Here is an 8481-nt window from a genome sequence, read left to right on the forward strand (position 1 = left end):
GGTTTTTGACCAATCAGGGCGCTCCTAGTACATTCGAACCTGTATCAAGCCCACTGGAAATGGCGGGGTGACCGCTTAGTACAGGTTCCACAGATTAGGGATATTACATAAAACGATAAATAACTCCTCTTTATGCCGTAATTGACCACTCAGTGTACAAAACCTCGCTCGAAAATATCACCTACTTTGGTTTTGGGAGAGAAAGATGGATTAAAAATTACTTGAAAGATTATTCTTAGTTTTATTTGAATGGTCCCGCTTTAAGTGACCGTACGAGATAAGAGAAGAACAATAAGAACAGGCCATTGAGACTCAACATAAGTTAACTACAACCACTTAGTAGCGGTGACCACTTAATAGAGGTGAAAATTGCAGTGTTTAGGGGGAAAGAGATTCGGAACTCTGACAACTGATCACTCAATACAGGGTGACCGCTAAATACAGGTTCTATTGTATCTCAGTTATCTTATAAAGTTGAATAGACATGAATACAAGTACAACTTAACGCAAAAAGGTTGTCAAAGAAATATGCAGAAAGCAAAACAGAAAGCTCAATATAATTTGATCAGTTACGAAACTTTTTTTTGAAGTGAGAGTTAGGTTGAGGTAGTTCTTCTCTCCTATCTTTTGACTTATTTTCACACATGCGCAGTATCCTACATGAACACTTAGAATTTAGATTTCTCCAAACAGTTCCTCTTTGGCTTTTTCCTTTATTCATTTCTGCTTTTTTTTTTTGACAAAACCATTTTAATTGAGAGTATATATTCTCATTCATAAGTACGTATATATAAAGGATGTTGTAAATCTATGTAAGGCTACAACTAGTTCTGAGCTCAAAAAAAATAATAAATAAATAAAATAACATCAGAAATAACGACTGAAGTTGGCATCAAGGGGTGACCTCAACTTGAAGGAATAATTCCATTTTTTGTTAATTTTACAATGCTTATCAGTTTTGCCGACGCCAAAAGGTGGCTTTTGGCATGGTCAGCAAAGGCCTATTAGTGGTAATGTTTAGCGAGTGCCTGAAAATGTTCTCTTGTTGTTATCCTGGCTTTGCTTCTTTTTCAAGATTTAAACATCACAGTAGTTTTAGTAACCAGTCGACTGAATTTCCGTAAAAATGAGGGCTCAAAAAGTTGTACAATTGGCACATATGCAGATAAAGTCCTAATTCAAGTCTCTTCTCGTCTTCGCACCCGCCGCATATTGGAAAAAAGCAATTTAGAAGCCGAACTAAACAGCAAGCAATCTATCGTCTACTTAGCAAGTTCTCACTTTGGCGTTTGAGGGGAGAAAGGAGAGGGATGGATAGATGGAAAAGGACTCTTTTCAGTACCCCACCTCCCCTCCCCCAGTCTTCGTGAGTTTTCTAACGTAATACATGGATTGAAAGAGTTTACTGCACCAAAATATATCCCATAGCTTTGATATTTCTGTTACCGTTATCTGGGGAATTAGCTGCTACGTTTCCACATGTAATGGAGTTATCAGGATATCCTCCGGCACCAAACCCAATTCTGGAGTCACAATAGCCACAATTGTTTCCATCGTTAGCTATATTACCAACTCTTGCTTTAGAATGACCACTTACGGTAGCTACAGCATTGAAGCCCTCCTCGTTACAGCCCTGTTGCAAAGAGCCCTCCGCACCAATTAACTTCTTCCACTCGTTACGACCCAGTGAAGTAGCGCGGTATGTCCCATCAGCAATCAGAGAGTACAGAGAGTTGGCCTGCTTGTTAATGACAATAAACCTGAGCTGTCCACTTATCTTCATACCGAGACAGATCTTGGAGAAAGGTGTGTTCCAATAGGTCGGTAACTTGGTCTCTTGTGTGTCAAACCCAGTCCTTCCGCCGGTGATGTTGTATTGGTTTTTATCACTCCAGTAGTGAGAGTCATAGTGAAACGTTGCCTGAAAAGAAATAAGAGGATTTAATTTATCCTTAAACATAAATAACAAGATGCATCACCAAAGGAAGAACCCTCATGAAATCAGTAATACAGTTCGCGTAAAAGCCATCAATCTATACCCTACTTGCAGGTCCTTGCAGGCGTTTTAGATATTAGGGTATTGTAGCACTCATGCCAGAGGAATTTCCGCAAGCAGGGACCGCGATAAGAATATGGGCGAGTTGCTAAGAGATTCTATCGTAGTTTCGACGCTTCTGAAAATTTCTTGCTCGTGCTTCATCACCCGCAAGAAAACCCCGCCAAGAATTTTCCGCCTTATGGGGCTTACCTTGCTGCCGTCAATCTTCATTAGAGGCGTCCATCCTCCATCTCCGCATCCAAAATCCCCCATCTGACAGAGGACTGTGATTGGTTAAGAGTCAAGGTACAGTGGAACCAGTTGACTGGCATTTGACCTGCTTGATACGAAAACATCCATTCTTGATCATATTATTAGAGGGGGTAAGTTTCTAAAGAAACTGTGGTGCTGCGTCGATGGGAGAGTATGACAGGGTAATTTAGTATTATCAACTCAGTTGATAACGTAAATAGGCCACCGTAAAGGGTTTCAAAGCTGACGTTTCGAGCGTTAGTCCTTCGTCAGAGCCCTTCGTCAATTGCTCGAAACGTCAGCTTTGAAACTCTTTACGGTAGCCAATTTACGTTATTAACGCAGTTGATAATAATAAATTACCCCGTGATCATATTAGTTTCCGGTGAAAAATCTTCTCTTAACGTCGAAACTATTCGATAATTTTGTCTTCATTTTATGCTCGAAAGGTAATCATTTGGTATCACTTACTTGAAAAGGTTGTAAGCTCCTTTGCAGGACCCAATACCTAAATGTAAAGAAAAAAAATAAAAGTCAGGTGTTTGAGATATTTAGGCTCCATCACAGTCCAGTAGGGGACACAAAAGTAGAGTAGTTGAACATTTTTGTATCAAGCTATTAGCAAAATCTTTGAGCAATAAGAGATTTTAAATATTACTTTGGTACCAGTTATAATTTACTGCCGATGGAGGGAGGGGGGGAGGATTTTGGTTGTGGCACGATGAAAGTAACCCCCCCCCCTCAGTCAAGGCTCTGCAATATTTTCATGTATCCGCTCTCCTCAGTCTCCCTGAAAATCATGTGATCCTCTAAATCCTCCACCCCCCTCCCCCGTGATAAAAAATAATAATTGGTGCCTGAGGAGAAGTTAGTAAAAAGAAAAATAAATATTCAGTTTCCCACCTCAGACCTTTCGATTTCTCCGTCAGATGCTTATTTAACTTGAACATCGACAGATTCAACATCTTCATGCATTGCATTTAATATTTTTTTTGTTATATATTTTCGCTAGCTATTTTAGAACATTTTCGAGCCGCAAGGTTAAGTAAAAAATTTATAGCAGTCATTTGTGAATTATAGTGTTTAATGCCATGCCAAACTTTTCACCTTTTTCACAATATTCTCCTTTGAAGCCTTTTGCACAGCGGCATCCGAACGAGCCATCTCTATAGTTTGTGACACACGTAGCCTCGTGTTGACAAGGTGACGAAGAGCAAGGTGACTGTAGAGAAACAAAGTAGGAAAATTTTTCATGTACTTTGGATAGGGAATACATGAATCTGCCAATCTGCGTTATTCAGTCAATCTGATCCGGATTCATTTTAGTATAAATTTTTCATGATAGCATCTGGGCTTTTTTATGTATTTATTTTTTTTATTTTCATCTACTGTATTAAGATTTTTGCTGAGTTTACTTCCTTTGCTTGTATTTTAGAAAGTGGCTTTGTGAGATTAAAAAATATATTGCTAAGCCGTTGGGATCTATCAGTCTGGAAAGGTTTTCTAACTGTTTCGAACGTTCGCAGAAACTGAAGCAGTCTGTCGATAAACCATTTTAAAACAAAATCGACTTAAAGCTGACCAAATACTGATGATTTAAACAACGATCCATTCTTTAAATAAACAGAATCTGGTATCTTGACTCAAATTTTCAACCGAGTCACATGTATTTTCTTAGTCTGCCGACGTGCCTGGGAAACAGTAGGTGGTAAGTAAGATAGTGCGCGGCACGAGAAAGTGTTTGCATGCTTTACAACATGCCATGGAAATACGGCTGTCACCACGATGAATACGGCAACAGACCGACACCATTTGCAGTGACTTTTACCTGACTGCCTTTTCTCTACGATCTTGACAAAGCTTCCAAACTTTTAACACGTTTAATTGTCAAAATTAAGAGTGTTTCCTACCTCAATGGCAAAATGATGCGAACTTTTATTCCCTTTATACTCTGTGCAGTTTCTGAACTTATCAGATGACAAAAATTCACACCAAAGTATTCCATGGGCTCTTTTGAAGGCGGCCAGGTTTACAGAAAAACAGAAAGGATTGCTGAGACATTCTAACGTGCAGTCAAACACATCAGACACTGCCACTGTTCCAACAAGCGGCACATTCAAGTGATGAAACTCGTGTTTAATGAATGTACGCTTCAGGAAGGTTCTTGTGGAAGAGGCGAGGTTGCCTTCGCGAAACACAGGGTTTGATTCTGTAACAGGAAAGAAGAACAGTCCAGTAATAAAAGGACATGATGGCACCACTCACAGGAGGGAGTGGGGAGGAAGGGACTTGCTGGTTACAAGAGTGGATGAAGTGGCCTATAGAACACTACCCCCCCTCCCCCATACCACTCAAAATAATTAATGTATAATGTATATCATAACTGTGGGACTCTAGATCTTATGAATATTCATTTAGCGATATCCGCTAATGACCATTTTCCTATGATCAGTGGTGAATCAGCTTCATTAAATTACAACGTTTGAGGCATACCCTAAAAAACAAAACTTTTCAGGAATGGCGTCAAGGCCGATCAATATCAGCCTTCCTCCTTCTCATTCATCTCCTCCCCTTTCCTCGCAGCTTTTTTCAATAATTTCGGGGTGATCCCTGCCTGTCAAAAAACACTAAAACAAAATTTGTACTCTTGCCGTATTAGGAAATTCCATTGTAAAGTACATCGAAGAGGTAACTGAGAATGGTGGAAAGCATAAGATATTTATAAAATCGATTAATGTTTTGAAGTATCGAGAGCTAATTTTAAGCTAATCCATGCGTTTTTCTCTCGCTTTGTTTTCGGGACAGTGCTCAGTTCTATGCCAGAATTGTTGTCAGAGTTATCAGCTGATTAAACCTGTAAGATATTTTAAGTGTTTTACACGATATTTAGCCCTCTAGTAAAATATGAAGATATTTAAAAACATTCTGAGTATTTACGGAACGAAAGGTATGTGACGTTTGATTAGAGGCCGAAACGTGCTTTTAGATCATACGAGACCAAAGTAAACAGTCTTTAATGAATAATTTTAATTTCCCCATGCATTTTTAGTTCTAATTGGAGGTATATTTTGTCAGCTCTCTCGTTTTTATTTAGCAGCTATCCATTCCAAGTACCTGAAAGGTTGGAGAAATCTTGCGACACTGTTACTATGGTACCGTTCTTGATTTTAGAATTCATAAATTTTGCCAATTGGAAGCAAAACAGTTATTATTTTCAATAGCTTGTAGCTGTCTTAACATCTTGGGTCACTTGACTTCCGCCAAATTTGATTAACAATTTTCCTTCACTGTTGTCGCCAAACTTTGTTTGATGCTCAGCCCAGGAGGCCCTCGAACAAGTTGGATAAAATCAGGCGATATTTTGCAAGATAAAGAAGGATAACATATGAAAAATTTATTTTGATAAAAAAGAGAAATTCACTTCGTTGAACACCTTAAACGATCATATCGCAGATAGATTTTTCGCAGCCATTTCAACAAACCATTTCGATTTTAATTTATTCAATATTTGTTCAGGAACCTCTCAACCATAAATTTGCATTGTCTTACCTTCTCAGTTTTCAACATCTGCCATATCATTTTCCATAAATATACAAGCATTTTGAGTGACTTAAATATATTTATTAACTGAGGTAACATTTCAAAGTAAATTTTGCATATAAAGTCACAAACCTTTAAATTCTAAACATTTCTATCTATTCGGTGCTGTTATGTTATCATTCGTTTCTGTTTCTCATGATTAATTATCTAACTATAACATATTGCTTTCAAAATTTTTGTTCGGAAAAAAGAAGAACATCAATCAATGATCTGATAGACAATGGAAGCGAAAGTTTCTGCGAACCCAATTTTGGAAGTCTTTTATAACTTATTTTGAGCAAAAGCATGGCAAGGTGGAAAGCCTGTAGTTTACCTACGTAATTTTATCCAGGTTTACAGGAGTGTAGCTGTTTTTTTGCTTTTATTTAAACTGAAGTCGAATAAAGGCTTTTTCAATCAATGACTTAGCTTAGTCCTGAAAAAAATTTTTCAATCTGGAGTGATGGAGCATTAGTCACATTTGACCAAGTTGAAGTGCTGGACGTTAGAGGGCAACAGATTGACTTCAACTTTGCAACTTCCTATCAGAAGATGTATATGAAGGAAGTTAACTAAACGTTGATATTGTGCCATTCAATAGCGTCCTAGCTTATAAGTTATCAAGTAAATTGTCAAAAAAAGTTTCTGTAGAGCATTCAACGCCCATCACTAGCCAAGTGAAAATATAACAAAAAACAAAGACTGATATAATTCAGTGAACATCGGACTTCTATCCAGATTGGAAGTTCAATTACTATGAATAAATGAGTATTACCAACATCAATGTTCTAACACTGAAAACAAAAAGAGATACGCATTAATGAACGCGTCTAACAAACCTTGTGAAAAGGCTGGATCTGGAATTAGAGCAGAAAGTTCAAATAGGAGGGGATAAAAAAGACCAAAAAACATGTTGAGAGGAGATCTCGTCGCTGATGTGAGATATTTAGCCTTGCCTCGATGCAACTGACTTTTGAGAAACTGAAATGTTGACTACAACCAATAGAATTTGAGCGTATCCAGCTGCTCCCTATTTTCTGACGTACAAACCAACACTTTCTTTGGTTTTGCAACAATGGATGTCTTAGTGTGCGAGAAAAGAGTTACTAATAATAAAGGAAGTGTAACTTGATAAGTTTTCCCGTTGACAAGTTTGCGACTACAGTGTCAATGGAAAAAAAATTCGAGTATATCAATGCCAGTTTTGTTGTTTTGGAAGTTGCGTGTGGAAGTGTGGAAGTGGCTTGTAAATAAAGAGATCGACATCTAGCATTTGCATTGGAAATTATCCGTGGCGTTTCTGTAAGACTTGCGAGAGCAGTCTATTAGCTTATTATCGTGCGAGTTAATTTCCTTCAGCTCAAGATCAAGAGAATATGAAGGTCCCCTTACTTTTAGTTGTCAAAATTTAAAGGATCTACCCTAAACTTCAAACAGGCAAACTTGGTTATTTCCATGTATGACTGAAGTATCAGTCAATTTGGTTGCCAGCTTGTCAATCAACAGAGGCAAATAAATGACTGTGTTTTAGACTTTTCGATTCATCCAAATATTTGATAACTTTGAGGTCAATTATCTCCCCTTGCCAGATAGCTACAACAATAGCTTTAATTCCCCTTTATAATCCATCATTTCATTTCTTTTATGAAAACCATCAAAAATATTTTTGGGTACTGTCGTATTTTTGTCTTGGATGCCTTTTTAAAATCTGCGACTCTGACAAGCTTCACCTAGCTACACCTGTCACGCAATTCCGGTCCCACGCGGTCACGTGAGCAAATAAAACTACATTTTATATCTCTTTATACAAGAAAATTGATCAGGGAAGCCAAGAAAATGTAAACGACTTTCGAGAGTTTTGTTAGCAATGGAAAATTTCACATCTAGAGAGATATATGTGGGCGAAATGTTGATGGAAAAATCGTAGCGTTTCTTTCTTCTGTCGTTTATCACCTTGGAGAGTTGCTGAAATCAGCAAATATGGCTTTTGTATGGAACAAAACACTCATTAGTCTATGATTTGATTATTTATTAGCATTATCGCACAGTTTACAATAAGGAATCTGTGAGAAAAAAGGAGATTTTAAAGTGACCTGTCGCGTGCTTTTTGACTTTTAAGTTCCCGTGTGTAACAACTTCGACTTTTCCAGACTGTGAACCTTGCTCATTGCCCTTTTGATGTTAGTAACCTAGAAAAGCGAGAACATAAAAATTTTCTAGAAAAACAAATACGCTAGCGGGCGCCAACTTTGAGCAAAAATCCTATGAGCCTCCTTTACAATAAACACATAACAAACCTTTAGCCGCTGAATTCGGAAACTCGAAGCTTGTCCAGGCTCGCCCTCCATTAGAAAAGCCAACTTCTATCTGTGCTGCAAGTGAAAACATTCTGTTGTGTGCAGACGATCCTCAGAAAGGAATTATTCAAGTAATGTTACATTACAGTGGAGTTGGCTTTGCCGGTTCAAACTCGTTACCTACCCGACTGGCATTTCGAATGTCATATTTATGGAATTCGAAGTTCTCACATAAAGAGCTTACTTTACAGCATGCAGTCGGTCTAGACGGTGGCCTTTACGTTTACAACCCTTTAAGCTTAGAAGTTGACCTAC

At 38.0% G+C, this 8481-nt stretch overlaps 1 pseudogene; it reads right to left on the reverse strand.

Annotated features, from left to right (window-relative positions):
- Positions 1-874: 874 nt before the first annotated feature.
- Positions 875-8257, reverse strand: LOC136276782 (uncharacterized; annotated as a pseudogene).
- Positions 8258-8481: the final 224 nt, after the last annotated feature.

Source organism: Pocillopora verrucosa, chromosome 6, assembly GCF_036669915.1.
Source record: "Pocillopora verrucosa isolate sample1 chromosome 6, ASM3666991v2, whole genome shotgun sequence".
Taxonomy (NCBI): domain Eukaryota; kingdom Metazoa; phylum Cnidaria; class Anthozoa; order Scleractinia; family Pocilloporidae; genus Pocillopora; species Pocillopora verrucosa.